The sequence below is a fragment of the Schistocerca cancellata genome, chromosome 1, assembly GCF_023864275.1.
Source record: "Schistocerca cancellata isolate TAMUIC-IGC-003103 chromosome 1, iqSchCanc2.1, whole genome shotgun sequence".
In the NCBI taxonomy this organism is placed as follows: Eukaryota; Metazoa; Arthropoda; class Insecta; order Orthoptera; family Acrididae; genus Schistocerca; species Schistocerca cancellata.
In genome coordinates, this window is record NC_064626.1 from 443652323 (window position 1) to 443664969 (window position 12647).

Genomic DNA, 12647 nt, shown 5'->3' on the forward strand with positions numbered 1-12647 from the left:
GATATTTTTGATAAGCTTCCCCCCTCCCCACCTTTTGGCCTTTTCGTTTCGTTTCCATCCATTGACGATGGCCCACAAATGGTAAACACAGAAATTTTGTCCAACAACCTCACTTCGTGCCGTAGTAAATCCCTTTTATACGGAACACGACACTGGACCTTGATAGTGTTCAGTTAACTGTGGATGCAACAAGCTCCTAAATAATGTACAGAAGAATATGCCACGGCCTAACAACTTTCAATATACTGTGGTGATAGTTACAATTAACGTGTCAGATATCTTTTTTCCCGGCGTACCGCAGCAATTCGACGTGGTATAGACTCAACAAGACGTCGAAAGTACGCTGCAGAAATACTGGGACCAGCTGCCTCTGTAGCCGTCCATAATTGCGAAAGTATTGCCGGTGCAGGATTTTGTGCGCGGACTGACTCTCGATTACGTCACCTGAATGTTAGACGCTAGTAATGTCGGGCCATCTGGGTGGCCAAATCACTCGCTGGAACTTTCCAGATGGTTCTTCGATAGACGTGTGTCCCGATGACATGTTTGGGAACGTAAAGTCCATGAATGGCTGCAAATGGTCTCCAAGCAGCCGAACGTAACCATTTCTAGTCAATGATCGGTCGGAAACTTTTTCATATGAACCACCTGCTTCGCCAATGCACTACCCTTTTTTCTCTTGTGCACACGATACTACCGTCATCTGCGTATGTGCTATCCCCCTGCTTTTGTTACCTCAGTGTGTAACACAAATAAACTGGGACGTAGTGCACAGTAGTTATTAGAGGTCAGATATGGATTAGTAAAAGCTGCTACAAGGTCGTCTTTCACAAATCCTCAACAGCATCACGTAAAACCCTCTCACCACCAACGACCAGCGTGCGATCGACTGAGCAGAAAGCAGTAGACGGCCTAGGGACTCGTAATTTCACCGTTTCTCAGATTGAAACAATGCGAGCAGTGCGCTCGCGGGGCGCCCCAGCAAGAGGCCCGCATTAAACGCGAAACTCTCGGCGGCAGCTCCTGATCAGAATGGTGCGTGTGCGCACGGCCGGGGGCGGGCCCGGGAATCAGAACGGTTCGCCGACCTGTCGCGCGGTGGCGGCGGCGTCAGCGGCGCGCGGCGAGAAGCGGGTCGGCCCGTCCTTATGGCGGCATTAATATTCATGGAATTTGCCGGCAGCGTTTCGATTTACGGCGTCTCATTAAAACGGTGTCCGCCAGCCGCCAGCGCCTGCCAGCGCTTCCCCTGCGACCCCCACACTTGCCGCGCCAACTCCCTCCTCCTCGAGCCTTATACATTTTTCGCTGCTAATACCTCCGCCGTACACAATTTACGCAGTATGGAAATCGGATTTAGCGGATTTTCGTCTTGATGGAGCATTATCCTGACTTCTTGACGTAAGCACAAAGTCTTCTCTACTTCTAAATGCAGATATGTCAGTACACTGAAGGTAAAAATCTGGGTTGTTACGCTGCATACTGCTTCTTCTGTATGATCGACATTTCGACCCCTCGAGTGGCATTTTCTTCAGTATTTTGTGGGAGTCCACCGTTAACTGAACACTGTAGCGATTTGTCCCGCGCTTAGGCTGAAGAAGAGGGTTTTTTGGGTAAAATTCCTATGGCTACCATTGCTGTACCATCGCTTCTACTGAAGAACACTTATTGCTTAAAATGTTGCCCGTTGCTGGTGTTAGGGCATTGTCATTGGATAGAAGCGAAACGGTCGGAGCTGGAGACGGCGACTATTTATCAAAGGTATTAGTATCAACAGAGTTGGTTTCCTGAATGTTGTTTGTACTGCTCGCGCATTGCTGGCTGGAAGTCAAGAATCGGGAATCCTATTGCCTTTCTCTGTACATTTGCTTTTGAAAATATGAGTCAGTACTCGGACAATTCTTCTTTAAACCTTGGTTTCTTTAGCCAACACACGCATTTTGACACGGCCGCAGTTCTCCTGATGTTCCGCTAACGCGTATTTCACACTTTTAGCCGCGTGTGCCGTCCATTTATCTTAACACGTTCTTTAATAGTCCTTTCCATTTCGCCTGTATACGTTTTGCTACCAATAGCAACAGGAAGAGTTTTAATAAATAGTTCTTTTTCAGCAAAAGCGAGGATCAACTCCCGTTCACAATGAAGTGACAAAAGCAATGGGATAGCGATGTGCACGTATACAGATAACGCTAGCATCGCGTACGGCCTGCCGGTGTGGCCGTGCGGTTCTAAGCGCATCAGTCTGGAACCGCGTGACCGCTACGGTCGCAGGTTCGAATCCTTCCTCGGGCATGGATGTGTGTGATGTCCTTAGGTTAGTTAGGTTTAATTAGTTCTCAGTTCTAGGCGAGTGATGACCTCAGAAGTTAAGTCGCATAGTGCTCAGAGCCAACCAGCATCGCGTACACAAGGTATAAAAGACGGGGTATTGATGCAGCTGCCACTTCTACTCACGTAGTTCAAGTGAAGAGGTGTCCCACGTCGTTAAGGCCACACGACCGGAATTAACAGACTTTGAACGCGAAATAGTAGTTGGAGCTAGGCACGTAGGACATTCCATTTCGAAAATTCCTAGATCTACGGTGCAAGAGTGTGCGGAGTATACCAAATTTCAGGTCATTACCTATAACCAAGGCTTTCACTTAACGACCGTGCGCTCCCGGTAGCTGAGTGGTGCCGGCACGGTAGCTCAGCGTGTTCGGTCAGAGAGCTGGTTAGCCTCTGTAATAAAAAAAACCGAGTGGAAGGATCAACCAACGAACTTGAACGGATGTCATGTGACGTTCGCAATGACAAAAAAAAATAAATAAAAAATAAAGTGGTCAGGGCGACAGAATGTCAATCCTAAGGGTCCGCGTTCGATTCCCGGCTGAGTCGGAGATTTTTCTCCGTCAAGAGGCTATGTGTTGTGCTGTCCTAATCATCATCATTTCACCCCCATCGACGCGCAAGTCGCCGAAGTGGCGTCAAATTGAAAGACTTGCATCCGGCTAACGGTCTACCCGACGGGAGGCCCCAGTCCCACGACATCTACTTAACGACCGTGTGCAGCGGTGTTTGCGTAGAATTGTCAGTGCTAATAGACAAGCAACATTGCATGAAATAACCACAGAAGTCAATGAGCGACGCACGACGACCGTATCCGTACGGCTAAATTGGGAGTTAATGGGCTATGGGAACAGACGACCGACACAACTTCCTTTGCTAGCAGCACAACATCGCCTGTAATGTCTCTCCTGGCCTCGTGACCATATCAGCTGAACTACAGACGACTGGAAGCCCGTCAGATGAATTCCGATTTCGGTTGGTAATAGAGTTCTGGTGTGGTGCAGAATCCATGAAGCCACGGACTCAAATTGTCAACAAGGCACCGTGCAACCTGGTGGTGGCCACATAATGATGTAAGCTGTGTTCACATGGAATGGACTGGGTTCTCTGGTCCAACTAAACCGATCATTGGCTGGAAATGGTTATGATAGGCTACATGGAGACCATTTGCAGCCTTTCACGGACTTCATGTTCCCAGACAACGATGGAATTCTTATAGACGACAATGCACCATGTTACAAGCCATAATTGTTCGTGATTTGTTTGAAGAAAATTCTGGACAATTCGAGTGAATGATTTGGCCACCCAGGTCTCCCAACATGAATCTCATCGGACTTATATGGGACATAATTGAGGACTCAGTTCGTGCACAAAATGCTGCACCGACAACACTTTCTCAATCATGGACGGCTATAGACGCAGCAACGCTAAATACACTCCCGGAAATTGAAATAAGAACACCGTGAATTCATTGTCCCAGGAAGGGGAAACTTTATTGACACATTCCTGGGGTCAGATACATCATATGATCACACTGACAGAACCACAGGCACGTAGACACAGGCAACAGAGCATGCACAATGTCGGCACTAGCACAGTGTATATCCACCTTTCGCAGCAATGCAGGCTGCTATTCTCCCATGGAGACGATCGTAGAGATGCTGGATGTAGTCCTGTGGAACGGCTTGCCATGCCATTTCCACCTGGCGCCTCAGTTGGACCAGCGTTCGTGCTGGACGTGCAGACCGCGTGAGACGACGCTTCATCCAGTCCCAAACATGCTCAATGGGGGACAGATCCGGAGATCTTGCTGGCCAGGGTAGTTGACTTACACCTTCTAGAGGACGTTGGGTGGCACGGGATACATGCGGACGTGCATTGTCCTGTTGGAACAGCAAGTTCCCTTGCCGGTCTAGGAATGGTAGAACGATGGGTTCGATGACGGTTTGGATGTACCGTGCACTATTCAGTGTCCCCTCGACGATCACCAGTGGTGTACAGCCAGTGTAGGAGATCGCTCCCCACACCATGATGCCGGGTGTTGGCCCTGTGTGCCTCGGTCGTATGCAGTCCTGATTGTGGCGCTCACCTGCACGGCGGCAAACACGCATACGACCATCATTGGCACCAAGGCAGAAGCGACTCTCATCGCTGAAGACGATCACGTCTCCATTCGTCCCTCCATTCACGCCTGTCGCGACACCACTGGAGGCGGGCTGCACGATGTTGGGGCGTGAGCGGAAGACGGCCTAACGGTGTGCGGGACCGTAGCCCAGCTTCATGGAGACGGTTGCGAATGGTCCTCGCCGATACCCCAGGAGCAACAGTGTCCCTAATTTGCTGGGAAGTGGCGGTGCGGTCCCCTACGGCACTGCGTAGGATCCTACGGTCTTGGCGTGCATCCGTGCGTCGCTGAGGTCCGGTCCCAGGTCGACGGGCACGTGCACCTTCCGCCGACCACTGGCGACAACATCGATGTACTGTGGAGACCTCACGCCCCACGTGTTGAGCAATTCGGCGGTACGTCCACCCGGCCTCCCGCATGCCTACTATACGCCCTCGCTCAAAGTCCGTCAACTGCACATACGGTTCACGTCCACGCTGTCGCGGCATGCTACCAGTGTTAAAGACTGCGATGGAGCTCCGTATGCCACGGCAAACTGGCTGACACTGACGACGGCGGTGCACAAATGCTGCGCAGCTAGCGCCATTCGACGGCCAACACCGCGGTTCCTGGTGTGTCCGCTGTGCCGTGCGTGTGATCATTGCTTGTACAGCCCTGTCGCAATGTCCGGAGCAAGTATGGTGGGTCTGACACACCGGTGTCAATGTGTTCTTTTTTCCATTTCCAGGAGTGTATTTCTGTAGGGTTCTCCCAGAGACTTGTTAAATCCATGCCACGTGGAGTTGCAGCACTTCGCCAACCAAAAGGAGATCGGACGCGATATTAGGAGGTATCTCATACCTACTGTCAGCTCAGAGTATGATCACGCATTTCATTTTCGGCTAAACTAATCTCAACCAATGGAAGGAAGGAAGAGAGGGAAGCCAGAGCTTAAAATCCCGTCCACGTCGAGGTCATAATTGAGAGACTACAAGTTCTTCATGTTTCGAGAATATGGAAGAAATCGGCTTTGTCCTTTCAAAGAACCCATCCCCATATTTGCATGGAGCGTTTTAGGGAAATCACGGGAAACCCAAATCTGGATGGCCGGACATGAATTTGAACGGTCGTCCTCCTGAATGCGGGTCCATTGTGCTAACCACTGTGCACCTCGCTAGGTGGTATCAAACCAACTAGTTGACAATAACCCAGAAATATATCTTGGCCGTTGGCTGCGTCAAAGCATGCTATGATTCAACGTTTCCGTGAGATTTCATGTAGAGTCCTCTAGTGAGAGCATCGGAAATTTTTGCTCATAGCATTTTCTAACGCATCGGTCGGCCAAGAAGGATTTTTTTAGTCTGATATTTCGTATACAGATGTTCCTTTCCACAACGTTTACAGGTAAAGCACATAATACATTTTTACGGCCGTAATGGATCACTAATTACCTTCCAGATAAATAGACACAGACACCGCCCCAAAAATCGACTGTGATTCCTGAGAAATTTGGCGTATTTGCTTCAAGAGTACCCTAATTCTAATTTTACACCATTCTACTTAACTGTATTGCCACTAAAACAAGGTGATGAATGAGATTTTCACTCTACAGCGGGGTGTGCGCTGATATGAAACTTCCTGGCAGATTAAAACTGTGTGCCGGACCGAGACTCGAACTCGGGTCCGAGTTTAAGCGTGATGACTGCTCGTCTTGTTCTTCTTTGCGTATTTCCCATTTTTTATAGTTTTCAAACCGGGTATCGAGACCGTGTAAATTATAGAAATATTCCTTAAGAAATTACAAGTAAACTGAAATGTGGGACGCTTCTGGCAAAGAGCTTTTCCATTACCATTTTCGGAATACACTCACATCATTTTCAAGCAAGTCTGCATACGTCAAGAAATTACCGGAAGAACATACTTCAGTGATATAGATCGTCGCCAGCTATCAAATTTATTCTCATTAACTATAATCAAAACAGAACTTGTATCACATTGGCTTTATTATGTACAGTCTTTATAGAAAACATAAGACAACATGTATACAAGCACTGAGGCGCTCGTTCTGTTAGCAACTGAGCAGTTACAAACAACTCAAGACATGAAACTTCCTGGAAGATTAAAACTGTGTGCCGGACCGAGACTCCAGCTCGGGACTTTTGCCTTTCGAGGGCAAGTGCTCTACCACTTGCCCGCGAAAGGCAAAGGTTCCGAGTTCGTGTCTCGGTCCGCCACACAATTCTAATCTGCCAGGGAGTTTCATATCAACGCACACTCCGCTGCAGAGTGAAAATCACATTCTGATCCCAAGACATCTTCACCAAATGTACTAAGCAGTCATTACACTTAAAAAGTAATATACGGTGTCTTATTTGTTACTAAATAGATAAAACAATCACACATTCGCATGGATGTAGTTGCAGGCTGCCAATCTAATGACTCCCAGGGCAAACAAAATTCGATTTTTAGTATTTCGTATAACTATTGACACAATGTAAAACTTTAAAGCACTGTCATAATATACTCATTACGAAGTTTACTCTTAGGTTGTTTAATAAAAACTGTTTAATAGAACTATGGATACAGTATTTGATCAAAAGCATCTGGACACCTATTACTAGACATTAACATGGATTATGTCGACCGTGTGTACGATGGCTTGAAGCCTGCTAGGGGCACTCAGTGAGGTGTATGAATGTCTGTGTAGGAATGGCACCACATTCTTCCTTAACAACTGAAATCAGAGAACGTACTGATGGTGGACGCTGAGATTTGGAGTAAAGTCAACTTTCTAACTCATCTCAAATTTATTCCATTTGTTTTAGGTCGGGACGACGGGTAGGCCAGTCCATTTCAAGAACGTTACTGTCCACAAAAAATTGCCTCGCATAGACTACTGTTTCACGGGGTGGAATCACTATCAAATGGTTCAAATGGCTCTGAGCACTATGGGACTTAACATCTTAGGTCATCAGTGCCCTAGAACGTAGAACTACTTAAACCTAACTAACCTAAGGACATCACACACATCCATGCCCGAGGCGGGATTCGAACCTGCGACCGTAGCGGTCGCACGGTTCCAGACTGTAGCGCCTTGAACCGCTTGGCCACCCCGGCCGGCTGGAATCACTATCTCTGAACAGTTCCCATACAATACGCAGTTCACACTGCCGTAAAATGCGGTCATATCCTCTCAGATTTAACGTTTTCTTAAGTGCATTAAGGTGACCACACTAACCCAGAAATACTCCTTCTCCATACCGCAACAAAACCTCCTCCGTACCCCACAGTTGACATTACACGTGAAGTCAGGTAACGTTCAACAAACCCTTCCATCAGATCGCCGTAGGGTATAGCGTAATGCCAAATCAGTCGTTTCCAATCATCCTATGTCCAGCGCCGTCGCTCTTTTTACACAACCACAACTGTCACTTAGCACTGACTACACCAAATATATGGCTTGGGAGAAGCTAATCGACCATTGTACCCCATTCTTTTTAACTACCAACGCACTGTATTTGTGCACTGTGGAATTCACAAGTGATTCCTTCCGCTGATTTTATGCGATTTTTTACACACACCCTCCGCATTTCTCGACGGTTTCTGCCTATGAGGTCTGTCTGGTCTTTCTTTCGCTGTGGTTGTTACCTCGCATTTTCACATCACAGTCACGCCATTAACAGCGAACTTGGCAGTTCTAGAAGGTTTTAAATTCTCGTGGGTTTCATAAACAATGATTGTGAGCTCTCCTCAACGATACAGTCTGCTATTGCTGCATTTGCACTGACAGTACTCCCTTCCTCTTTTCATAATGTCACGTCCGCATCTCGTGACATATACATAGTGATGTCTGGATGTTTTTCAACAGATATGTCTTGAGGCAGTGTAACTAATTACGAGCAAATTACTCAGATTATACTCATACAGTATTGGAGAATGAGAGCATTTAGCAACTTCCAACATATCTGAAATCTTTTCAAATATTCTTCTTGCTGACACCTGCCGAAAGATAACGAAAGGACCTTTTAAGTTGTTACTTTTTTACTCGTTATGGTATTCGAAACAAATCTTGCATACATTATTGATGTGTACCACTGCATACATTCGCAAAATTATCTCATTGTAAGACACTTGGTCAGGTGAAATGACACGATAAATACACTCCTGGAAATTGAAATAAGAACACCGTGAATTCATTGTCCCAGGAAGGGGAAACTTTATTGATACATTCCTGGGGTCAGATACATCACATGATCACACTGACAGAACCACAGGCACATAGACACAGGCAACAGAGCATGCACAATGTCGGCACTAGTACAGTGTATATCCACCTTTCGCAGCAATGCAGGCTGCTATTCTCCCATGGAGACGATCGTAGAGATGCTGGATGTAGTCCTGTGGAACGGCTTGCCATGCCATTTCCACCTGGCGCCTCAGTTGGACCAGCGTTCGTGCTGGACGTGCAGACCGCGTGAGACGACGCTTCATCCAGTCCCAAACATGCTCAATGGGGGACAGATCTGGAGATCTTGCTGGCCAGGGTAGTTGACTTACACCTTCTAGAGCACATTGGGTGGCACGGGATACATGCGGACGTGCATTGTCCTGTTGGAACAGCAAGTTCCCTTGCCGGTCTAGGAATGGTAGAACGATGGGTTCGATGACGGTTTGGATGTACCGTGCACTATTCAGTGTCCCCTCGACGATCACCAGTGGTGTACGGCCACTGTAGGAGATCGCTCCCCACACCATGATGCCGGGTGTTGGCCCTGTGTGCCTCGGTCGTATGCAGTCCTGATTGTGGCGCTCACCTGCACGGCACCAAACACGCATACGACCATCATTGGCACCAAGGCAGAAGCGACTCTCATCGCTGAAGACGACACGTCTCCATTCGTCCCTCCATTCACGCCTGTCGCGACACCACTGGAGGCGGGCTGCACGATGTTGGGGCGTGAGCGGAAGACGGCCTAACGGTGTGCGGGACCGTAGCCCAGCTTCATGGAGACGGTTGCGAATGGTCCTCGCCGATACCCCAGGAGCAACAGTGTCCCTAATTTGCTGGGAAGTGGCGGTGCGGTCCCCTACGGCACTGCGTAGGATCCTACGGTCTTGGCGTGCATCCGTGCGTCGTTGCGGTCCGGTCCCAGGTCGACGGGCACGTGCACCTTCCGCCGACCACTGGCGACAACATCGATGTACTGTGGAGACCTCACGCCCCACGTGTTGAGCAATTCGGCAGTACGTCCACCCGGCCTCCCGCATGCCTACTATACGCCCTCGCTCAAAGTCCGTCAACTGCACATACGGTTCACGTCCACGCTGTCGCGGCATGCTACCAGTGTTAAAGACTGCGATGGAGCTCCGTATGCCACGGCAAACTGGCTGACACTGACGGCGGCGGTGCACAAATGCTGCGCAGCTAGCGCCATTCGACGGCCAACACCGCGGTTCCTGGTGTGTCCGCTGTGCCGTGCGTGTGATCATTGCTTGTACAGCCCTGTCGCAGTGTCCGGAGCAAGTATGGTGGGTCTGACACACCGGTGTCAATGTGTTCTTTTTTCCATTTCCAGGAGTGTAGTTAGATGAGTTTGAAGCATTTTATACATTGGAGTTAGATACATCAAAGAATCGGTGGCACGTTGTGCGTTACCTTATGAAAGCCTATAACTGAAGTAGTAGTCCCGAGCCACCAAGAGCACTGACGAAATGGCATGGGATGATACGTGTTATAGCAATTCAGTTACCAGTCTCTTCATCTTATTATCGTGCGTTGACGACCATTGTCACCCTTTGCGTTCTCTAGACGGCAAAGTTTAAAGCTCGATGGCAAGCACCGTTTTAATTTTAATTAAGACGCTATCACGAACCAGATAATACAAATACATCTGAGTCGAAAATTACCAATGAAAATCGTGCTGGTACCTCTGACAATGGGAGACACGTACTGGTAATGTTGTTGCAAAGCTTTTAGGGTAGTCAACTACGGGAGGAGTTAGTATGGAACAAAACAGAAACAAATGTCAAGTGAGAATGGGATCTAAAATGCGTACCTTAAGAGCTACGGACACTTGTTCATCTTCGGTACTGTGGAACACATCTACTGCAAGCTCATAGGTCTCCATATTTGTGGAGGATGTATTATGAATAAAAACAAGAAAAAAAATTCCAACTTTCTCCGTTGGTTTCAATCAACGCTCAGTCACAGCCAAGGTTTGTGTCTTTAAAAAAAAAAGGTGTATGAAATATGGGCTCTCAAAGCTATAGCTTAAGACTTACGGGTATTTGTTCAGTAGAAGCGACGGTTTTACAGTATCGAAGAGGAAGTGCTCATAACTTTTGAGGTATGCATTTTAGAGCCCGAATTTACTTTACATTTTTTCCTTGTTTTGCTCCATACAACCACCTCTCAAAGCCGCCTGTCATACAATCCTAGCAACAAAAGAGCCACTACAATTATTCCGCTGCCTGAGGTATCAGAACGATTTTTAATTATTACTTTCAACTCGTTCGTTTCTGGACCAGAGTGCCTTACCTAGATGTGCTACATTTACCTTTTTCCATAATCCCCGAATTTTGTATCATCATCACAGAATCAGCTTATATATCTGTAAGAAGGTTTTTGGTAGATTTTCACGCACCTGAAGATGCCAACACTTTGCCGAGACCGATAACGTGAATAATTTATATATTTAATTATTTGTTAACTAATAAATTACCGTCGAAACACTTAGAAAGGTTGCATACTTACAGGGGACAATACGCCAATTTTCAAAAGCGTCCTACCCATCATTGCTCCTAAGTACTAACGTAATATGATAAATTGAACTAGGAGTTGGTAATAGTAGTAGTAGGTACATTGCTACACTTTAAATTTTGTGAAGTAGGCAGATTTACATTTCACCAGCCTGGCATTTCCCAGAATGGATATTACTACAGTTGTTTTCAGATACCACATTCTCGTAGATAATTGCGGCGTCTGTGAGAAAGTCGCTGTGAGTTCAATTAAAACAGTCACTAACAGGAGTGAGCAAACACAATGCCTTTCGGCGTAACCAGTATCACTGCTGTCTCTGCAGATGGCTTTCTGTCCACGATAATGTGCTGCATTCTGCCTCACAAAAAAAAACCTCTGTTCCGTCGTTCATTTGACTACATATTACCTACATACATGTTTTCTTTAGAAGATGCCGTTTTCGTGTTCCGAAAGTTTTTCGTAAGTCCAGAAACACAGGATGCATTTGGTTATCCATATCCGTGCCACTTATAACGTCATATTTATAGGAAAGAGATTGTGTTTTATTTAAAAAATGCTTTTCGCTGTTTTAAGTAGTGGGGCATAGTTATATCCCGCTGAGTAGTGTAGGAAACGTAACATTCCAGAAGTTTATTTTGTTTCTTATTTGTTACTTTTATTTTACGTTATGAACTTGCTGCTATGAATATAATATCTGTCTTTCATTTGTAATGAAATGAAATGTCGTGTGGCTAGGGCCTCCCGTCGGGTAGACCGTTCGCCTGGTGCAGGTCTTTCGAGTTGACGCCACTTCGGCGACCTCCGCGACGATGAGGATGAAATGATGATGATTAGGGCAACACAACACCCAGTCCCGGAGCGGAGAAAATCTCCGACCCCGCCGGGAATCGAACCCGGGCCATTAGGATTGACAGTCTGTCACGCTGACCACTCAGCTACCGGGGACGGACCTTTCATTTGTGAGACCGTGTGACATCCGAGAAAGACCTACTGGCGCGGCTTAGGGATTCGTGTTCGTATGTACCTCAACATGGTACGTACGTGCCGTATCTGTGGTGGTGTCGCTGGTCGTCACATCGGACCTAAACGACAAGCAGCAATAGTGAGAGATCATCGTGTGCTGTTGTATTTTGCGTGTAGTGGTAATACGGTACGTTCCCGGACATGAGTTCCTATACTAAACTTGTTACCCCCTTCAAGTCCTCAGAGACATTGAGAAATTTACTTATAACGTGTATATTCCAAGGAAAGTAAGATCCTGGCACAGTTAATTTAAGTAATAGTATCTTATGCGTTGAGTAATATGTACTGAACTTCCAGTTTCTTAAGAAGGAATATGCTCCACCAAGGTAAAGCACTGGATAAATGAAGACTTTGGAGCGACTACTCCCATCAAGACTGCATAATTAAGAGGTTTGTCGAATTCATAAAACAGAGCATTAACTGTCCATTAAA